This window comes from Taudactylus pleione, unplaced genomic scaffold, assembly GCF_031769625.1.
Source record: "Taudactylus pleione unplaced genomic scaffold, aTauple2 ptg000377l, whole genome shotgun sequence".
Classification (NCBI taxonomy): domain Eukaryota; kingdom Metazoa; phylum Chordata; class Amphibia; order Anura; family Myobatrachidae; genus Taudactylus; species Taudactylus pleione.
Window position 1 is genome coordinate 6546048 of NW_028284778.1, and position 23842 is coordinate 6569889.

Genomic DNA, 23842 nt, shown 5'->3' on the forward strand with positions numbered 1-23842 from the left:
ACTAGGGGCACTATATAAGGGGCACTACTGGGGGCACTGTATACGGTGGCATTGCATGAGGGGCACTACATAGGGGTTAACACTACTGGGGCACTGCCTAAGGGACACTGTATGAGTGACTGAAAGCATTCATAATAAATATTTATTTTACTACCTCCAGTTTATTATTTATGTGGGGTCAATTTAGTTGTTTATAGTCGCTGCTGCAGGAGTTGTTGCTTTGTACGGGCACATACAGCCGCGGGAGCACATTTGTAGTAGAAATGCATGATAAGTTAGCACTTTGGGCGTCAAAACGTGGGTTTGGGCGCTTAGTAGGACTTAAGACTCTTTACGCGGCACAAGCTCCCTCCCCACAGCTGCAGTTTCTTGTAACAAGATTAAGGAGGAGTTTCTTGAACCAACTCAATAGAGGGGGATAAAGGAGCCTAAACAAAGTAATTTTATTGAAATATTTGATTAAATCAATGATATTCACCCTTACAAAGGGATGCAGTCAGGAAGTCGACGGTCGCAATGCCGACCGCCGGCTTCCTGACTGTCAAATCCCGGCAAGGTACTAATGACAGGCATCAAAATCCAGATGCCTGTCATTAGACCTACGCCGGGAGTCCGATGCCTGGCATACTGATCGAAGGTAAGCCGGGCGCGGACAGCCACACAGGGGGGGAGGGTTAGGTTAGGGGCTCCCGGGGGGGACTTAGGGTTAGGCACCCACCCGGGAGAGTTAGGCTAGGGGTAGGGGGGGTTAGGTTTAGGCACTTGGGGGGAGTTAGGGTTAGGCACCAGTGGGGAGGTTAGGGTTAGGAACCCCCTAAAGGAGGGTTAGGAACCCCCTAAAGGAGGGTTAGGGGGTAGAATAGGGTTAGTCATATTTACCTTATTAGCTGTCGGGATCTTCACCCCTGCCGGGCTTCCGCTGTCGGGATTTGAACCGTGCGGTCGGCGGTATTACATACTGATTCCCTTAAAAATAGCATACCAGTTAATTATTAATAAAATTCTAATATTAAAATACTTTTTATTCAAAACACACCCTCTAGGGGTGGTGAGAACTGACAGGTGATAAAGTAAAAAATAGGTCGGCCATTATTTTTTATCACGCCTAATTTCCAACAATTGAGTAGACCTGGCCATGTTACAGATAGGGTGGAATGTAGGCATGATAAATCACAATGATCACCACCAAACAATGTCAAATTGAATAGCAACTACATTTTATCACACCTAAACACATGTTTATTACAGGAAAAAATACTGTGATAAAACAATTGAATTCCCCCCCCTCCCCCTTAGCTGAAACTATTAAGGTATAATTAGCACCAGTATCCATTCAGAGGTCATTATTACACCCAAATTTGCAATAAGACAAGTCAGCAGCTCTCCTTAAGCTGGCCATACACGCTAAAATTATCGGGGCAATCCGCCCGATATCCGCGGATCGCGACGATAATTGTAGCATGTGGGGGGGCGACCGAGGGTTAAATATTGCTCGGTCGGGCATGCCGGATTGTCCAGCATGCCCGTCCGATGCGATATTTACCGGTAAACTGTCGGCCGCATCGGGCAGTGTATGCCCAGCCGCGGACGACAGACAGATATTTCCTGTGTTCCTTCCCATGGAAGGAACAGGGAAATGTCTCCTCCCCCGGGGGTGGAGCGCAGATGTCGGCTAATACACTGTGAGAAATCTCACAGTGTATGCCGCGGATATCTGCGGCTGGCAGGCTGCCAGATAAAATGTCTGTCGGTCTGACAGGCATTTTATCTGGCCGTGTATGCCCAGCTTAAGGGCTACTGTAATGCCTTAATTATAAGCAAACGTCGGCGGAATTTGTGGTTGTGCTGTCAGGTCTAATTATATAATAGGAGTGAGGTAAGAGTATATAAATAGTAACACATTACATTTATTATAGACAATAAAACATAAAACAAACCAATACACGTAAAAGTATAATTTCAATCTCTCAGGTGTATATCTTTATGCTACAAGGAAATATAGTTACACACCAATTAAGGGCCGTATTCATTAGTGGCAAAAACTGACGTTTTTTCGACATCAGCAAAATCGTCCAATTTTCTGCAAAAGAAACGGCGAAAGTGGCCGATTTTCTCCAAATAACAGGCGGAAATGGCGAAAGAAAACTGGATAAAAGTTTTCTCCATCCCGGACCAGGAGAAAAAAAAATGCAAAATCCCTATTTTTGGCTATAAATGTGGGGATTTCTTTCAGATCCCTTTGGACACCCCCCTTAATGATAAATTACCACAAAATGTTTTCGTAAGTTGCGTACGTTGGTGAAAAACGACTGTGCAAAATTTGTGTGAAAAAAAAAAAATGTTCAAAATGATAGCTATTTTTTTCCCCCGGAAATTACTGACCCATGTAAATTGGGGGGTACTTTAAAATGGGTGCAAGTATATTTTCATGTCGTAAAAACACAATTTTAAAAACCTTAGAAAAACAGCCTGCTGCGACCGCCTGTGATATTTAAAACACTTGACGCATCCATACTGCCCCCCGAAAACTCAGGCCCAATATGTTAAAACCATTTTCAATCATTTTTGTTTTCATCCAAAATTTGCATGATCGTTTTTCACCAAAGTACGCAACTTACAAATTTTTTGGAGGGTAATTTATCATTAGGGGGGGTGTGCAAAGGGTTTTGAAAGAAATCCCCACATTTTTTTTCTGGTTCCATAGGGTCCACAGGACCTACCTTGGGGTATGTAGTTGGAGCGATCCACTGCACCAAACAGCTACAGCTTTAAGGCTCCCAGCATGTACTGGTCCTCGCCCTTAGCCACAGGCATTCAGGCCCTCATTCAAAGGCGGTCGGAGGATGCAAGCGGTCGCTCAGAAACTGGGCGGCCGCTTGCATCCTGACCGGCCGCCTCTGTTTCGGTCGTTAGGCTGTGGGTTTACACCCACAGCTCTAACGACCGCTCGGGTGATGGTCTATGACCATCGCGACCATTGGGGCTTACGACGAGACCCTAGGGTAGGGTCTCACTTGTCGTAAGCCCCGGAGAGCTTCTGGCTCTGTCAGAGCCGGAAGCACTCCACTGACATCACTAGTGATGTCAGTGGGGCCTCCCCCAAACGGCAGGCGTTCCCATGGGAACGCCTCCGTTTGGGCTGCCACCCCCCCGGCCCGCCTTCCAAACGGGGCGAGCTGTCAATCAACATCGACAGCTCGCCCCCTTTGGAAAGAGATCCGCTACGACCGGCGCTGTCGGTCAAAAAAGATGTCTTCTTCACTACTGTGTAATCCTGTGAATTGGGGAAGACACCAAATATCACTACATATACTCCCAGATCCCTCTAACCTCACCAGTCATGTCCCTGTATTATTAGTATAGATAAGTGATGTCATTGTGACGCTCCAAGATACCCTTGCCTCCCCAATCATGTACCTGTATTATTATTATGTAGCGTTCCCACTAGGTTGTTTCAGCGGGGTGCCGCACCCTGGCCTATTTCTGAAGGGCAGAAAGCACCCTGTCCTCCAGCACGGCGCCCCTCTGAAGCAGCCTACGGGTTCTGTCCTCCACCCGCGAGTCACAGTGTCCCGTGGGGGTGGAAACGGCAGAGCAGTGGTCACCGCCGTTGAATGGATGCCAGGTGCATGCGCCCAGCATCCATTCACAATGACCACAGTGCTTGGGGGCTGCCCAGCATGTCCGTAAGTGCCGGGCATGCCCCCAAGAGTGATGGAAAGGGGACGCATCATAAAGACACCCCCCCCTTTTCATTGGGCGTGCGCAGAAGTGCCATGCTCTAGGTCCGGCGCCCTGCAAGTACTCTTGAGACCTTGAAAACCTTTGGATCATATTTTAAATGCGAACACCCAAGAAAAATTGAATGCCAAATTCTGTTATAGATGCGGGTGGAAGCAGGCTTCCTTGCCCTCAGCATCGTCTGAATCACAGAAGTACAAAAACCCTTGGCCTTTAAGACAGAAGACTCAAAATCCATATCGTAAAAGCCAGCAGAAGTAAATCCTGATATAGCCAGGGACCCTGCATTAGCAGATCCGGCCGTAGAGTGTAGATCTGAGCGCTCGCAACCGGGTCGATGTTAAGCCCCGGAGCGAGAGAATTTCTCTTGCTCCAGAGCTCACTACAAAAGGAGCGGTTGTCGATGGTGATCGACAGCTCGACCTGTTTTGTAGGCGTGGTGGGGGGGTGGTTTCACAAACGGAGGCGTTCCTTAAGGAATGCCTGCCGTTTTGTGGGCGGCCGCACTGACATCAGCAGTGATGTCAGTGGGGAGCTTTCTGCTCGATCTGGGGCTTGCGGTTGCCGAGACCCAACCTTAGGGTCTCGTCGCAAGCCCCGATGGTCGTGATGGTCTTGACCATCGCGACCATCAACCTTGTCGGTCGCTAATCTGTGGGTGGTAACCCACAGCTTAGCTAGCAACCAGGAGGCCGCACTAAAAAAAAGAAGGGGCCGCCCTCATTCAGAGAGAGCAATTGCTTCTTGCGACCGCCTCTGAATGAGGGCCACTGTTTGCTTGCAGAGTAGACTGAGCACACAAGATTGTATCGCCACAATTTTGGTAAAAGAATCCTCTGTCCCAGGGAGTCCAGCAGTGCTCCCAAGTGCACCATATGCTGGGTTGGAGAAAGAGAAGACTTTTTCAATTGCTTAGCGAGCCGTGCTCTTGTAAGCAGACAATGGTCATCCGCAGATGACATTGTAACAGCTTCTGAGATTGTGCTAAAATCAAGAGGTCGTCCAGATATGGCAGTATCCTGACTCATTGTCTTCTGAGATGAGCCATCATGACTGCCATTATCTTGGTGAATACCCAAGGCTAGAGCCTGAAATTGGAAATTTTGGTGCTCTACCGCCAATGTGAGAAAAGCTTGCTGGGATTGTGCAATCGGAACATGCCGGAAAGCTTCCTGGATGTCCATGGAGACCATGAAATCTCCCGGCTCCATTGCCAGCATAATTGACCGTAGGGTTTCCATACGGAATTTGGGCACCTTGATGAATCTGTTGAGAGACTTCATATTCAGGATAGGGCGATGCGACCCATTGGGTTTTTGAATCAAAAATAATTTTGAATAATAACCCCTTTCCCTGTTGCATCACAGGAATGGGGACTATGACTAACCCTAACCCCTACCCCTAATCTAACTTCAGGAGGGCCCCAATAGACTCCCAGCAGGCCGAAGATCTCACCGGGTCTGAAGGAAGGGTTGTACCAACAAACCTCTGAGGGGGATGCCTCAGGAACGCGATGGCATGACCATGAGAGACCAGCTTTCGCACTCAGGCACCCGTAGTTGTCTGATGCCAGGCCTGGGCAAACTGTAGAAGTCGGCCTCCAACCCTGAGACCCCCCCCCCAGGAGGAGGCCCGCCCCATCAAACCAAGAGCTTACCTTCTGGCTTGGAAGCAGGACGTTTGGTTGACCAAGGTTTCTAGGCTTGCGTTTATCTGTGGGAATGCCTCTGTCTAGAGGACAACTTTTTCTCTGCCCTACCCTGTGGGCGAAAGGACCGAGATGACGACTGCCTAAATTTAGGGGTAGTTGTAGATGACTATTCAGCAGACTTAGGTGTTGCCAGAGAAGTCTTTATGTAATCCAGCTCTGATCCAAACAGTACCTTCCTTGCAAAAGGCAAAAACTCCAGAGCCTTCTTGGACCCTGCATCTGCCTTCCAAGTTTTTAGCCAAAGGGAGCTTCGGGCTGCAACAGAGTTTGCCGAAACCCTAGAGGCCAGGATACCTGCATCAATGACCGCTTCCCCCATATACACAGCTGCTTCTTGCATCTGACTGAGAAGAGACTGCTGCTCTCTGGTTGCATCAGACATAGGGCTCGATCCAATTAGGTGCGATGTGCTGTTGCAACAGCATATAAACGCTGGCAATGGGTGGCACAATGAACCCTTCACAGCCCGACTCGCCACTGAATTCGCTTGAATTTACTCTTTCAGGCGAATCCGGGCAACCGTCAAGTAGGGCCACTATCGCAATGACTCGCACACGCGAGTACATCGCATCTAATTGGATCAAGCCCATAGCATCTTCCAGAGATTTCATCCATTCTTCCATAGCTTTGGCTACCCAGGCTACAGCCATAGCAGGTCTGGTAATAGCTCCAGATAATGAAAACATTGATTTCAAATCACTGTAAAATTTTTGAGGGCTTATAGACAGCAGCATACTCTGACTAGAGTGAGAAGCAGAATGAACCCAACTGGAATTCATGGGGGCATAAACATAGGATGATGCAAATGCTGTGAACACCCCATAGCATGAGGCAATACCGCAGCAGGATCCCGTGCTTCTGCGGCTTTGTCCACCAAGTGCCACAAAATCTGAGACCAAGCGGCCACCCAGGGTGGCTCTAGAGCTGGTGCAGATGTACCGGATATAATAGGTAGCTTTTTACAACAGTTACTACACAATCCATCCTGGTTAAAGTCCTGCAGCACAGAACTTACAGGATCTCAGCACTGGCAGCTCATCCTTCCCACCTCTACCTTTAGGCATGACAAATGTGTAATAGGTATAAGATAGCGGTCCCACTAGGCTGTTTTAGCGGAGTGGGGCGCGGCGCCCTGCCCTCCTTCTGGAGGGGAAAAAGCCCCCAAGTTTGACGAAAAGGGTGACACCCCCCCCTTTTCAATGGTCATGCCCCCTTTTCGGGTGCTTGCCGCTGGAGCTAGAGTGAACTAATAAGGTATACAGGTTATATGCAATGTGACCTTTATCAATGAAAAAACCCCACACACACCTTGCAGAGGGATGAGGAGAAACACAGTGATAGATATAACTGACAGTTTGGAAAATAAAAAGGCAGTATACACACAGCAGCTAGCATTACAGTCACACACAATGCATAAATACACACAATTGCTAAAGCAATATGGACTCTGAATCAACTAAGCAGTAATGGTAGGATATAGAGCGCTATGGCCCTCATTCAGAGCCGCTCGCTATTTGCGGTCGTTCGTTCTAAAACAAGGGGTGGCTATTAAAATTAACCGTTCGCTAATTGCGGTCTGTTCACGCCTCTAAGTCTGAACGAGCGAGCAAAACTTGCGGTTGTAATTTTGAAAAATATGCCCCCTTGCCGCTCGCACCATACGTCATGTCCGCTATTTATTAGATTAATCGAGTACATCGAACAGCGGATGAACTGCTCGCTATTCTTGTGGCTGGTTTTTTCAACCGCTATTTTGCGAGCAGTTCTGAGTAAAAAAAAAACAAGTGACGTGGTCAATGACGCTGCTGTATTAATTATGCACTCCCTTAAAACGCCCGTTTTGACCTTTAACCACGCCTGCGTTCGAATTCCACACCCCGTTTTCAAGCACCTTCCCCTGTTACCACCCACATACGCCTCCTTCTGTCACTCAAAATAGCAGGCCTTCGCTATATAGCGAACAAACGATTTTCGGCCGCACTGACTGGTTCGCGCATGGGTATTAAAATCCGTACGCATGCGCAGATGTGCGAACATCGGTCAGAATGAACGAGCGGCCGCTTACGAGCGGCTCTGAATCAGGGCCTATATGCCAAACCCAAGGGAGAGGTATATAGAGAGACAAACCAAACCTCTCAGACTTATAGCTTCAGCAGTACACACAAACGCTAACTGCGAGCATCTCATACATAAGGTGGTCAGATATACCAGACGTGGGAATCTGTAACCGGAAGTTTGCTTCTGGGGGGAGGAAAGGTCGGGGAAGCACCTATCTCCCCTAGGCTGCGATTTTGACAGCCAAGTACGCCAACCTCACAGTAGCAAGACATTGACTAGTGCGCTTCTAGTGCGTAGTGCGTCTTACCACCCGTCCCCGGCGACAGGTGATATGGCCCCGACCGCCTTAGTGAGGATACATTACACGAGGCCAGGGCCGCCATCAGGGGGGGACAGCCAGCACTCCTGTACCGGGCCCGGACAGCTGAGGGGCCCGGACGTCGGCAGGCAGAGTTAATTGCTAATTTATTGCCCTCATACAGGACAGCTGAGGCTGCTAAGTGCTGCCCGGAGAGTTCTATGAATGAGTCATCACACGCAGCTCAGCAGTGTGTGATGACTCATTTATTAATGAACTCTCCGGGCAGCGCTGCATGACCAGTGTCCTGCTTCTGTCACTGTGATCAGGAGCAGCTGCAGGAGGACCAGCTTATATAATAAAGGTAGGAGCACTGGGTCCCCTCACAGACAGGTCCCCTCTCAGGACCCTATCAAATTAGTTACTTCAATCACCTCTGCCTCCATAGTTGCTCCACCCTCAGCTCTCCTCCTCTCCTCCCCCTGCTCTCATTGGCCAGATATTGTGTGCACTGCACTGAGGAAGGAAATGTGACATAGCAACTGCGGTGCACACACAGAGGTACCTCTGCCCCATCCCTCCCTCCTATACAATCTGCCCCATTGCCCCCTGTACTATGCCTAAATCCTGCCTCTGTCCTCCCCTCCCCCTCCTATACAATCTGCCCCATTGTCCCCTGTACTATGCCTATCTGCCCTCCCCTCCCCCTCCTAAACAATCTGTCCCCTGTACTATTGCTGAATCCTGCTCTGTCCCCCTCCTATACAATCTGCCCCACTGTCCCCTGTGATATTCATGAATCCCGCTTCTGTCTCCCCCCTACCCAAATTTCTATCTCTGTACTCTCCCCATATGTTCCCATATCTGTGCCCCAGTTCCCTCATAGCTGTGCCTTTGCCCCCTCTCCATCTCTGCCTCTGCCCGCTTCCCATTTTTGACTCTGCTCCTATCCCATCTGTGTCCTTTACTTAAGTGTGTTTCTCTCTATTTGCACCTCTGCCCCCTTGCCATGTCCGTGCTGGCCCTGATTCAGACCCTGTCGCTGAGGTCTGAATCAGGTCTAAGGTCAGAACTCACTGCCGGGCGATTGTTGCTCAATGCGCATGCGTCTAATTCGCAGTGCGTGTGTGCAAGCCAATCTCTGCAATGGGAAATTGTGCGCTCGTAGCACACAGACTGCCCGCTGCTTTGAGTGACAGTGCCGTTTGTGGGTGGTAACAGGGGACGGTGCTTGTAACGGGGAGTGTTGTTGCGAACGCAGGCGTGTCAGGCCAATAAAACGCAGTTTAAAGGGTGTGCATAATTAGCAAAGTAGCATCATTGTACAGGTCACCTCCATGTATTTCAGCAGCACTGATCGCAGTGCTTGCGGTGGGGTAAGTCTACCTCAAGGGCTGCGATCAGCTCCGATGGCTCTTGATGTTACCGATTCATCCAACAATCCCAGGAGATGACTTGTGTTGCAAGGGGAAAGGGGGCGTCTTAACACACTTGCGAGCGGTCAGTGCCGTAGCTCGCTAAGACATAGAGGGCGTCCTTTCGCGATGCAGTGCGATCACATAATTTAAATATCCGCCCCTTTTTTTTGCAGCAAGCGCATCTTGAGAGCGGGTCTGAATGAGGTCCAGTGTTCCATACCACATACAGTAATTGAACCTCCGGATGGCAGGTTAGTACAGCTCTGTTGTAAATCATTAGGCTTTTCTCAATTTAAGAAACAAAAAATCTGTTTATTCTTTTTTAATATTTAAAGGAAAAAAAAAAATTATATATATATATATATTCCAGATACCAGAGCTCAACCCCACCCCTTTGCGTCCACCAGACCTTTGGGGGGAAGAACAAAGGGGGTGGGGGGGCCCTGCCTTTTTCATTTGTACCGGGCCCCACGATTTCTGATGGCAGCCCTGCACGAGGCCTTCACCTGCAGCTGTCTCCGATGCGTCTCTACACCGGAGGCCAGGACTGCCGCGCACGATTCTTTGTGAGGAATCGCTTACCTGTCATCTTCATGATCTGACCGCAGTCCGGACCTCAGCAAAAACCACTAGCTAAGCCACGCTGAGGCCGCCGAGAACCTCAGGGCATATAGTGGTACTGGTGTTTCGGCGTCAGCGGAGGTAGGAGTCGCAGTACATGCGTCATTATCGGCGCCTTGTAGCACTAAACTCAAAAGGTCAAAAACTAAGGTAAATCATAAAAGTAAAAAGCTTAGGACTGCCTAGGCAGTCCCGCTGTACTACAGGTGCAACTGGTCATGTCATGCACCAAATAAAAAAAACTGATGTCTTCAAAAAAGTTCTCGTTTGAATATTTGCTACTACCACCCAGCAGCCATCCTCGTGTGTCAGGAGGACTGAGCAGGACCCAGAGCCCCATCACGGTGCCTTCACCTCACTCACTGATACATGAGAGACACAATGACCAGAAGATCCTTGATCTCACCAACAAGATCATTCAGCTGCTGACTGGAGAGGTGACTGCTGGGAATGGGACATTATACAGTAACACCAGGGGATGTGTTTGGGTGATGATTGGAGAGGTGACTGCTGGGAATGGGACATTATACAGTAACACCAGGGGATGTGTCTGGGTGATGACTGTATCATTGTGTCTGTCATAAGGTGTCAGGATGTCACTGTCTCTGTCTCCATGCAGGAGGGGGAGTATATAGAGGAACACAGGGGTCTGTACAAGGACGTGATGATGGAGAATCACCGGCCCCTCACATCACTGGGTAAGAGGAGACTATAACTTATTGTACATGGGAGAGCAGGTATGGAGGCTCCCTATATACACACATCACCTGATAATCACATATATACAATGTACTCAGTCACTGTTTGTCTCCTACAGATGGACCTAGTAACAGATATACCCCAGAGAGTTGTCCACATACTCTTTATTCACAGGATTCTACAGAGGAGAATCACAGGACCCCACAGGAGCATCAGGTAGATGGGATTTAGGGTCTCATACATTGATATTCTACTTTTTATTCAAAAATTCTAAAAAAAAATTAAAAAATTCTACTTCAGGGTCCATAGGCTCCACAGGGAGACCTTGGGATATAGGTGATGATGGAGTCATCTGGGCACCACGCAGTTAAATTTTTCTCCCAGGGTGTATTGGGTCTCCCTCCTATACCCTGCCCCCAGGCCAAAGGAACCTCTGTTTTGTTGGTTGCACCTCTGTTTAAGGGGCTGTAAACAGCCCCTGAAGAGTTTTTTATTTTTAATGAAGATGCCGCTCCGTCACCGTGCCGGTACTAATCTGGGGATCTCGGCGGGCCTCCGGGGTCTTTGCTAGCAGGGACCCCACGCGGAACCCTGGACTGCACCTGGTCGCTACGGGGAGCAGGTAAGCAGCAGGTCACCGCGAGTGGTAACCCGCTGAGCAGCAGTCTTTCCCCCATGGCTAGGGGGACTCCCTGGGAATGATGGCGGGTGGAGCCAGACACTGAGACCTGCGCTTCCACTAGACCACCAGGGACACGCTGGCTATGTCAGGGTGTGAATCCAGCATCCCGGGGGGTTAATCACCGGCCAGGGAGAGGCAGGTATCCCTGTTGAACTGCCGGCTCCTCCCCGCTGCACAGCGGTCCTTTCCACTGCGGTCTGGCTGGACTGAGGAAGCTCTCCTCCTCCGGATCCGCTCCCTCAGAGGTCTCTGGTGGCCATTTTCTCCTAGCTGAGTCGCAGATCTCAAAGGCAGTGCGGAGCCCGGGTTCCCCTACATACCTCTCCTCCAAGTGGTCAGCATTTGTAGCGGTATATCCTACCAGACACTGAGTCTGTGTAGTTGAATAGTAGTGCCATTTGTGCAGGTATTGTTTATTCTGCATTGTATGCGACGTTATGCTAGTGCTGCTGTCTGTATTTCTTCTTTCCTTCTGTCAGCCATTTTACTTTGCCTGTGCTTTTTCTCACTGAGCCCTTACAAGTGTTGTCAGGGAGCATATTGAACCTCAGTTTATTTTTCTGTGCGATGGGTCACCTACCGTGTACAAGCTATCCTCTACATCATGTCTGGTAGTGAGGATGACATGCCAAGTTTTGCTCCTGACCTGCTGTCATGTAAAAAGTGTGCTGCAGGTTTAGGTGTGGGAGACATGGTGCTTGAGGGGTTATGTTTGAGGTGTTAGGCTCCTTCAGGTCCCTCTACTGTCTCAGCCACTTCACAGGAGCCTCCCAGGGTGTGCTTTGCTCAAGCACTAATGGCCATTGCGGGATGTTTGGCAGTCTCTCCTGTGTTTCCCCCACTGGGGTTCCCACAGCAGGCGGTTGTGCCCTCTCATAGCCTGTTTCAGCCGGCTGTACCCATACAGGTTGTGTCTGAGCCTCCCTGTGTGAATACATTTTTCACTACGGTGCAGAATCTTACGGATATGCTGCAGGGGGGTGCACCCCATATTAGACCGGCTAAAATACTATTGCCGTTATCTCAGTCTACTCAATATGATGACGATGACATGACGTCTGATGATGGGGAGCTTCCAGATGAACCTGACTCCGAGCCCTCTGCACGAGAGATGGAGCCTAAGTCAAAAATTATATTCCAGGTCTGATACGAGCTGTCTGTGTGGCCTTGGTCACAGAGGAGGATGAACCTCAGGCTCCCAAGTCCAGACATGCCTATTTCAAGGACATAAAGGTGACCACTGCCATATATCCTTTATCTGATCAGCTGGTAGACCACCTGGAACTGGCTAGGAAATCATCTGGAAAGCTTTACCAGCCATAAAGACTCCTGGCTTATGCTTATCCTTTTGCTAAGGACTATTTTACCAAATGGGAAAGTTCCCCAGCGGTGGATTCTCATGTGACGCGCTTGGTTGAAAATGCGTCTCTGCCTATGCCTTCCATGTCGTACTTAAAGGATACTACGGAATAGGACAGTGGAGGTATGTCTAAAAACCATATATTCTCTTTCAGGAGCAGGGTGCAGACCGGCCATGGCTATCTACTGGGTAGCTAGAGCTATGGAGTGATGGGCCAACTCCCTTGAAGGGTCCTTGTATTCGGATGCTACCAGCGAGCAGGTTAATCTGGTGGGCAATCTCAGAGATTCAGCTACATATATTAACGAGGCTGCTTTGGATGTCAACCTCTTGAATGCCAGGATTTCCAATGCGGCAATTGAAGCTCGCCGCTGCCTGTGGCTACGCTCTTGGAGAGCTGATGCGGACTCCAAGAAAGGTTTAGAGTGTTTTACCTTATAATGGTAAGGTTTTATTTGGTCCTGACTTGGATAAGTTTGTGGATATGTTGGCAGCAGCTAAGTCAGCTTCTCTGCCTTCTGTCCCTGCTCCCTCTGGGTCTTGAACCTCATCCTTTTGGACCTATCAGGCCCCAAGTAAGCCTAAAACTCACTCCTTTCATAGGCTGTCAGTCACCGAGAAGACTACCAAGCCCAAGAAGCAAGCTTGGAGTGCGAGATGTCAGGCTGCCAAGCCTGATGACAAACCCTCAGCCTGATGGGGCGGGCCTCCCCATGGGGGATCCCAGGGTGGGAGGCCCACTTCTTCAGTTCACCCAATACTGGTATCAGAACACCACAGCCACCTGGGTAAGAGAAGTGGTCTCTCACGGATACACCCTCTCCTTCTGCAGAAGACCTCCCCATCAGTTCTTCTGCACAGGCCTTCTTTCAAACAAGGACAAGGCCTTAGAAATTCAGAAGGCAGTACAATACTTGCTTCAGGCAGTTGTCATTGTACTGGTCCCGTTATCCCAGAGGTGGAACGTGTCATTATTCCAATCTCCAACTGAACAGATCCCACCAGCCTATCCTCAATCTCAAGTCCCTGAACAAATTCCTCAGGGTACCTCAATTCAGGATGGAAACCCTACGCTCAATAATACTGGCTATGGAACCTAGGGATTTTATGGTGTCATTGGATGCATACCTGCATATTCCAATTACTTTGGCTCACCAGCGTTTTCTCAGGTTTGCTGTACTGCAGCAACATTTCCAGTTTCGGGCTCTGCCATTTGGCCTCTCTACTGCACCTCGGTTGTTTACCAAAATGATGGCGGTAATGGCAGCCCACCTGTGACAGGTCCACACTCATTTCAGGGATGGTGGACAGCAGAGGAGTCTGCCTTGCCAATCAATATATTGGAACTTCGGGCGGTCTTCAGGGCCCTGCAACAAGCCAGATTCATACTTCACGGAAAGCCCGTGCAAGTTCAGTCAGACAACGCATTGACCATGGTTTACATCAACCATCAAGGAGGAACTCGAAGTCAGGCGGCGATGACAGAGCTGTCACGCATTCTGACATGGGCGGAAGGTCATCTACCATCCATATCGGCAGTGTTCATTCCAGGAGTTCTCAATTAGGAAGCGGACTTCCTCAGCCATCACAACGTGCTTCTCGGGGAATGGTCTCTTCACCAAGAAGTGTTTCAGCTCCTAGTGGTCAAGTGGGGCCTTCCGAACATGGACCTCATGGCCCCTCGATAAAATCACAAACTGCCTCTCTACGGGTCCAGGACAAGAGACGCTATACTGTGAAAATAGTGAATAAACGGACGAACTCTCACTATCGCCATCTTGTGGATAAAAAGCAAAATGCATTAAGACCTGGAATAATCCAGGAACATAAATGAAATATGTGAATACATTTATAGAATATATATTAACACTAGTGCAAACAAGAAATTCACATATATAACAAGTTCGCCCGTTTATTCACTACTTTCACATTATAACTATATTATTTAGAGGCCTTTGCTGGTACAATATGCCAGCGTTTGAGCATTATTTGCACATTTAAGTTTTCCTTTATGTGTTTATTGGTCATGTTTGCCCACAGTCTCCCCCTGGCAGCCAGCCGAGTTCAGGATGATGTCACTTCCAGTTTTCAGGTGCTGCGACCGGAAGTGAGTGGTCTCAGGCCGGCTGAGGGCGGGGGGAGTCACCTGCATTCATCACTTAAGGTATTTAAGCTTATGGTTGTAGTGTATTATCATTGTGTGTGTTCCTGAAGACGGGGTCACGTTGCCCCGAAACGTCGAAATAAAGACACCTTTTTTTCATTCATAAGAAGTCTCCTGAGTGCCGCTGACTTTCCTGCCACGTTTGTATAGAGGGGAGTGATCTCCACCTTCAGAGGGCACCTGGAGCAAGGTATATATACCCATATTTGGGTCAGCAGAGTGCCGGGCCACTTGTACATTATATTAGTGACTGGAGTCATTTACTGGGCTGTGGTCTCAAGCCAGGGCACCTGTGACTGTATTACCTGCAATATATATTGCTGAAAATTATTTGGAACGCATATTCAGTCTTTTTATATTTTTTCCACTTTTTTATTCATCTTTTTTGGTTTTGCACATTGCACTTTTTTTGACCTCTATCATACAGGCACAATATCGCTTGGATTATTTGCACAAGCACTATTGCACTTTATATAACAATATGGCTGCTAAAGTTTTGGATGATCTGGAAGATGTTGCTGGAATGCTCCAATGTGATCATTACGAGACATTCAGCTTTTCAGACATTGAGGCTGATAATATATTATATAAGGAACACATGTTTGATACAAGTCTGGGGATATCCAATGAGGAATTGTTTAGAGAATTGTTTAAACTTCACAAAAGACAAGTGGACTTTCTGTTCCATGGAAGGACCCTTTCTGATTATTTTAGAAATAAACAAATTCCCCGAGGTTTTAGGGTTCATAATGTCCCCACTATAGGATGTTACAGCATTCCCTTTTGCAAAAAATGGATTGCTGTGTTGAATAAGTGCTCGATGGACTTAGGGTCTGATTCAGAGCCGGACGCAATTAGCGCTCGCTCGTCCAGAAAATAGGGGTGGCTATTCAAATCAACCGTTCGCTCTTTGCGGTCTGTTCATGCCTCTAGGTCTGAATGAGCGAACAAAACTTGCGGTCGTTTTTTGAGAAAATACGCCCCCTGGCCGCTCGCATCCTACGTCATGTCCGCTATTTATTAGATTAATCGAGTACATCGACCAGGGTATGAACTGCTCACTATTCTTGGGGTTGGTTTTTGCTACCACAATTTTGCGAGCAGTTCTGGCTATAAAATAACCCAGTGACGTGGTCAATGACGCTGCTGTTTTAATTATGCACACCCATAAAACGCCCGTTTTGACCTTTAAGCACGCCTGCTTTCGGATCTCCACTCCCCGTTTTCAAGCACCTTCCCCCGTTACCACCCACATACGCCTACTCCTGTCACTCAAATTATCAGGCATTCGCTATTTTGCGAGCACATGAATTTCAACCGCACTGACTGGTTCGCGCCTGCGTATAACGATCCGTATGCATGCGCAGTTGGGAAAACATCGCTCGGAACGAGCGAGCGGCCGCTTACAAGCGGCTCTGAATCAGGCCCTTAATCCTTCTTGTGATAGAAGAATCTACGCGTGAATTAAGTGAGACGAAAATTAAATTGGATAAGTTTGAGGAGGAGCACTTAAGTAAACTGAGAGAAGATACCACAGTGAATTGGGTAGAGAAGCTGGGCACCCAGGTTGAAACATACAAAAATTACCTGTTAAAGTATAAAAAGGAGAAACTTAAAAAAGTACCACAGGATTACTCTTTTCATCGTGTGTATCCCTGGTTAAATAATGTGACTGGTACTAATAAAAATCATGGCAGAAACCCGTTACATAGGAGGCGAAAGGAACAGGGGGGCCATTCTAGTACCTCGGCCAGTGAAGCAGAAGATTATGCTAGCCGCAATCCTACTTCTATTGCTACAGATACCCCTTTAGGGGTCAGTACCCGGGCAGGAAATATTGCCTGGGCACAAAGCCAATGAGGAGGGGTGGCCAATATGCGCGCCAGGCGAGGAGGCAGACCCCGAAAGAACAACCAGGATTAATTTTCATCCTATCCACTAAGGAATTGACAGCGTCTGAAATATCTGTTCTAAGTAAGGGACTTACATTTAGTCCTACATGTCCCCCTGACAAATTCCAGTGGAAGGTTGATCATTTTAAATTACAATGGTCTCTCAAACTTAAGGAATTCTTTGGAAAAAATCCTCCAAAGATGGTCAAAACTCCGGCACCTATCCAAGTGCAAAAATTGGGACAGAAATCAAGATTTGACCCTACCTCACACAATTCCTCTATCAAGACATATTGCAGGATGTTGGATCTCTCTATAAATGAGAAACAAAGTCGGGTCCACAACAATCTCACGTGTGATGAAAAATCAGCCTTAGTGGCACTCAGCAAACGGGAGGACATAATCATCCGTGCAGCCGACAAAGGCGGCTCTATAGTAGTTTGGGACACGGTAGATTATATTACAGAATGTGTTCACCTGTTATCTGATTTGGATACATATCGTCTGCTGGATGCAGATCCAACAGTGATATATAAAAAAGCTTTAGATTCTATTTTGGAAGCAGCTCTGGTGGCAGATATTCTATTTAAGGAAATTGTAGACAAACTCATGGTTGATTGTCCTATTGTCCCTGTCTTTTATGTAATACCCAAGATTCATAAGGACGCACAGAGGCCCCCTGACAGACCTATTTTTTCAGCTAGGGGGTCTCTGTGTGAGCCTGTTTCCATATATTTGGATGCATTTTTACAAAGTTGTGTACAACATACTAGCACGTATCTCAAGGATTCCAATACCTTGTTGAATAAATTGCAGGATATGGGTTCATTACCAGATAACACGTTGTTGATTACCCTTGATGTCTCTAGCTTATATACCTGCATTCCGCAGGCAGCAGGGGTTCAGGCAGTGAAAAGATTAATATTGGGTAACCCTAAATATGAGGGACCGGATATTGACCTTTTTTTGACTCTTTTACAGTTCACGTTGGAACATAACTATTTTCTATTTGATGGCCATTTTTACAATCAGTGCACAGGTTGAGCCATGGGGTCTGCTGTGGCTCCCTCCCTGGCTAATTCCTATATGTGGGAGGTTGAGCGTGATCTATTTTTTAGCCGACCTGAAGTTTCCGACAACATTCTATTGTATTACAGGTATATTGACGATTTGATCGTTTTGTGGACAGGCACAGAGATAAGCTTTGACTCTCTTATTGATGTGCATAATAATTCTGATAGTCCTGTTAAATTAACTGTAACCAAAAGTAGGTCTGAGATCCATTTCTTGGACATTAAAATAGAAGTTGTAAATAACATGATACAGACCTCACTCTACACAAAGCCCACTGACAGAAACACGCTGCTTAAATTTGAAAGTTTTAATCCACCATCAACGGTTATGGGACTCCCTTACTCTCAATTTTTAAGAGTTTGTAGGGTTAATAGTAGACCAGATGTCAGAGATCGGGATCTAGACAACATGTTAAATTAATTTTTGCAGAGGGGATACCCTCTGAAATTATTAAGAGAGGCTAAAAAGAAAGCCCTCCAAAAAAACAGAGAAGACCTATTACAACCCAGAATAAGGAAGGGAATGGACAACGTTATTCCGTGGGTCAATCAATATAATGCAGTTAGTAAAGATACCAGTAAGGCGGCCAAGAAATGTTGGCCACTGGTATCTACAGACCCTGACCTTCTGTTGTTACATTCTTCTAGGTTAATGCCGAGTTATACCAGGAATAAGAGCATTAGAGATTGGTTAGTCAAAACGGACATTACGGGTTTCAATAAGAAATCTAATGCACCTTTAGGTTTTTTACAACGTAGAAAAGGTTGCTATAGGTGCCTGGGGTGTACCACCTGCAACTATTTAGTTGCAGGCGATTATATTTCCCATCCGTATACAGGTAAAAAATTCAAAATAGAATGGAATTTGTCGTGTACATCTAAATTTGTCATTTATGTTCTGTCTTGCCCATGTGGTCTACACTACGTGGGCAAGACGGAACGTCAGTTCAAGGAGAGGATGGCCCAGCATAGGTCCACAATAAGGGTGGCCTTACAAAGTGGCCAGAGTGAGCAACCTGTGGCATGCCACTTTGCCAATTTAAAACATGGCATGGCTACTTTGCGTTATCGCATAGTTGATCACGTTCCAGTGTCTATTAGAGGGGGCAACAGATCCAGGCATTTGTTGCAGAGGGAATCAAGATGTATTCACCGCCTTGATACTGTTGCTCCTACGGGCTTGAATGAATCCTTGGGGCTCCATTGTTTTTTATAAATAGTCATGGTTAGTTATGAGAGTTATGCTGGATGGCCGTTTCTGTTTATGATGGTGTCTGCTTTTTGAAATCTTGACTACTAATGCATGCCTTATTAAAGGGAGGTTTTATTAGATAGCCAATTAGTCAGAACTTTAGTATAACATTTCATTGCATTTAATTTTTAAACAAAAATATTTTTCTAATAATATCATTTTGGTATATATTAATATTACTTTTATGCTTGTTATATATGTGAATTTCTTGTTTGCACTAGTGTTAATATATATTCTATTAATGTATTCACATATTTCATTTATGTTCCTGGATTATTCCAGGTCTTAATGCATTTTGCTTTTTATCCACAAGCTGGCGATAGTGAGAGTTTGCCCGTTTATTCACTATTTTCACATTATAACTATATTATTTAGAGGTCTTTGCTGGTACAATATGCCAGCATTTGAGCATTATTTGCACATTTAAGGTTTTCCTTTATGTGTTTATTGGTCATGTTTGCCCACAGTCTCCCCCTGGCAGCCAGCCGAGTTCCGGATGATGTCACTTCCGGTTTTCGGGTGCTGCGACCGGAAGTGAGTGGTCTGAGGCCGGCTGAGGGCAGGGGGAGTCACCTGCGTTCATCACTTAAGGTATTTAAGCTTATGGTTGTAGTGTATTATCATTGTGTGTGTTCCTGAAGACGGGGTCACGTTGCCCCGAAACGTCGAAATAAAGACACCTTTTTTTCATTCATAAGAAGTCTCCTGAGTGCCGCTGACTTTCCTGCCACATTTATATACATACATACATATATTAAATCCATCATAAATAGCCTCACATGCATAAACACCGCACATTACCCACAGTTGCGCTTTCACTCTACAAATAAAGGCACCACAAGCGAATGGATAATATCCTGCATGCGAACACTGTTTATTAGCTGCATGCATACATATCTGCCCCAAGTATAAAGTCCTCACTACATAAATCTAACTAGCGTCTTTTCCCAAACCCCTCATACTTACACACTGCAGACTTCATAAAAGGTTCCATAGCTTTGAAGTATAATATTCAAAGGTTTATTCAGTTATTACTAATGTTGTGAAATAAAGATTATTTGATATCTAAGGTTTAGTATATGATAAGCAAACCATGTTTGGTATTGTACTGATCTACTCTGTCTCAACAGCTTTCCGGTGTCATTGGTGAGAAGATCGCAACATGCATTCTCGAATTATGGACTGCAGAGTGTTAAAGCACCAAAATGTATTTTGTAAATGTTACCAGCTTAGTTATGCATGCAGGGGGGAATAAGGAGACAACAAGCTTTTGGAGGCTGATTTGTGCCCATTTGAATCGACCTGTTAAATGTCCTGTAACAGAAGCACCGTGACTGAGAACCAATGGAATCATGCCAAACTTGCTTATTGTATTGCTTATCCCTGTAAGGGTATAAATGTGCGTGCAGACTCCAATCTGGAGTCTTCATGCTGATGCTGTTGATGGAGGTTTCTTATAGATGCCGGTAACTGGTCCCAGTGCGCTTGCGTATGTATAACTGTACCTTGGGTCTGTATAATTTCTTTGCGCTAAATTGTCTTTAGATCACAGCGTGTAGCCTACTGTTTTTATGTTGAAATAATATATTTTGTGCGTTGGAAACACATTTGCAATGTCTGAAGGCATTTATTTACTGTATAACTGCATATGCAAATAGCGTCAATTTTAGAAAGTATAGGCAGGTTTTAGAAGGTACAGGCAGGTTCGTATAGAGGTTTATATTCAGTATCCTTAAAGTTCCCTGCGAAAGTCTGATTTCTTGTTTGTCCTCTACAGATTCCACAAGAAGGGATGGCAAGCCAATAAACAAACTTTGGCTAAATGGCTTCGCTTGACGATATCTGAAGCTTACAATCATGAGGGCCTTTCAGTGCCGCCCTCTGTTACTGCTCATTCTAATCAGTTTGTGGATCCTTCGTGGGCAGCTCGCCGTGGCACCTCTGCTGTTCAGCTTTGTAAGGAGGCCATATGGTCTTGTGTCCAGACCTTTCTAAGGTATTATGCATTTGATACCTTTGCCTCTCAGGATGCTTCCTTTGGGCAGTGGATTATCCTCTCTGCACAGTAGCATCCCCACCCTTAAAGGGACTGCTTTTGAACATCCCCAAGATCTCCATGTGGAGCCTATGGACCCTGAAGTAGAAAATCAGAGATATGGTAATAATATCCCTCTTTCTGCAAAGTCCATAGGGTCCACAGGGGAACCCACCCTGACACACCTGTGCTGCAGATGGGCTTTGCTCTGGTCACCAGTTTTCCGTCTCCTGTGTGAGAATGTACTTCTTGAGTGTTCCAGACTTTCTTCTCTCTTTTATCCTCCTCTGGCCTTTGGCTTGCTACAAAACTGAGGTGCCTCTGGCACGGGGGCAGGGTATAGTAGGGGCACCCAGTGCATCCTGGGAGAAAAATTTTACTGCGTGGTGCCCGGATCACTCCATCACCACCTATACCCCAAGGTCTCCCTGTGGACCCTATGGACTTCATAGAAAGAGAGATAACAAAGGTAAGTTCTTACCATATCTCTCATTTTCTGGTTAGGGTGCAGCTGAGACTAATAAGCTAGAAGATATAGAGGGAGAAGAATAGATGTATGTGACTGATATGAAGGCAGACGATACAGAGGGAGAAGAAGAGACATATGTGACTGATAAGAAGGAGGAAGAGATGTATGCGACTGATTTGAAGACAGAAGATAAAGAGGGAGAAGAAGAGACATATGACTGATATGAAGACAAAATATAGAGGGAGATGAAGAGACATATGTGACTGATATGAAGGTAGAAGATACAGTGGGAGAAGAAGAGACATATGTGAGGGGTCATCAGCAGTGTAAGGAGGAGAAAATCCCTACAGATATCAGCACAAGTGAGTAATAAACACTTTTTACAGAAAAAAAAGTAACACATTCTCCTTGCTCAGTCACTACAATTTAGTCTATGTATCCTATTATTATACACCCTCCTCTGTCAGTACAAACTAATGAGCTAAATGTATCTGCCCAGTTGGGGAGTCGGGAGCCATCAGCCTCCTCTTCCCCTCACACCATGTCACTGTGTTACCAGCCCAGACATCTGACCAGTCTCCTCCCCACACTCTCTAGTATATCTCACATACTGAAATGGAGATCACTGCAGGATGCAGCTAGTATGACCTGTGTTTCATATAATGTATAGACCATGCCTGTATTCTGGTACACATACTGAGATGGAGATCCGGAGAGTATGAGGACACAGCAGGGTGCAGCTAGTATGACCTGTGTGTGATATAATATATAGACCATGCCTGCACTCTGTTAAATATACTGAGATGGAGATCCGGAGAGTGTGAGTACACAGCAAGGTGCATCTAAGTCCTGTGTATGATATAATGTATAGACCATGCCTGCACTCTGTTACACATACTGAGATGGAGATCCAGCGAGTGTGAGGTCACAGCAGGGTGCAGCTAGTATGACCTGTGTGTGATATAATGTATAGACCATGCCTGCACTCTGTTACACGTACTGAGATGGAGATCCGGAGAGTGTGGGGACATAGCCGGATGCAGTAAGTATGACCTGTGTGATATAATATGTAGACCATGCCTGCACTCTGTTACACATACTGAGATGGAGATACAGAGAGTGTGAAGACACAGCAGGATGCAGCTAGTATGTCCTGTGTGTGAGATAATGTATAGACCATGCCTACACTCTGTTATACATACTGAGATGGAGATCCAGAGAGTGTGAGGACACAGCAGGATGCAGCTAGTATGACCTGTGTGTGATATAATGTATAGAGCACTCAGTTAGTAGTGACTGGTTTAGGTCCGTGTAACAACCATTACAGTGTAGCATATAGGAAAGGTGTCTGAATTCATTGCAGGAAATCCCAGGTTTATGCCCAGATGTTGCGTCCATTGTACACAACATGTCATAAGAGAGAGAGAATCATGGTTGAATGTATGAAGCCTTAGAGAGAGATACAGAGGAGAAATTGCCCACAGCAGCCAATCAGCTTCTAGCTCCCATTATCAAGTACAGTCAGTAAAATGACAGAAGTTGATTGGTTGCTAAGGGAAACTTCTCCACAAACCTTCTGTAAGGTTTGGTACATCTCCCCCTTTGTCTTTTTTAGTGATTACTCCCCAGCCAGTGTTACTCCTACTCCCTAAACCACCTTATGACAAAAATCACAAAATGTATGATGAATTATTGGCCTCAATTCAATATAGCACAATGTTTCTGAGGGTGCAAGGAGAAATCTGTCAAAAGTACCAGCTGTGCGGCTGTTTGCTCACTTAACGCGGCACTAACAGCCTCACAGCCAGCACTTTAGTCGGAGAATGATCGTTCTCATGACTAAACACCCAGGTTACGTCGTGAGAACTGGCATTCTTCGCCTTAACACCACACTAAATTTAATGGCTCTGGGAGCGCCCACAATCACGGCCACTGACTGTATGAGATGTTTGGGTACAGCCGGGTAGGTCTTATTATAGTTACACAGTATGTTATAGCTCTGCAGGGGTGCTAATTCCCATATAACTATTCTGTTCCCAGCAGATGGACACAGCAGCAGGAATAACTTGGGGAGACATCTCATATTATCTCCAGATTGTAACCTAGATGATAATAACTTCTCACAGGACTCTCCAGGAGAAAACCCCATTATCCCCAGTAAACAGCCAGCATCTCACAGTGCAGATATATCAGCTGATCCCTGTAACCATGAGGAATGTTCCCCTGATACTACCAGTAGTGTTACACACAGCTCAGATCACACAGGTGATAACCCATTTTCATGTTCTGAATGTGGGAAATGTTTTACCAAGCAGATAGGTCTTTCTATACATACAAAGATTCACACAGGCGAGAGACCATATTCATGT

At 46.4% G+C, this 23842-nt stretch overlaps 1 protein-coding gene and 1 pseudogene across 4 annotated transcripts in view; one reads left to right on the forward strand and one right to left on the reverse strand.

Moving 5' to 3' along the window:
- The window catches only part of LOC148508095 (uncharacterized), a 598632-nt pseudogene that overhangs the window by 181486 nt on the left and 393304 nt on the right, over positions 1–23842 (forward strand).
- LOC148508097 (uncharacterized) overlaps positions 1–23842 on the reverse strand; it is a 399047-nt gene that overhangs the window by 22924 nt on the left and 352281 nt on the right. The window lies entirely within an intron of this gene.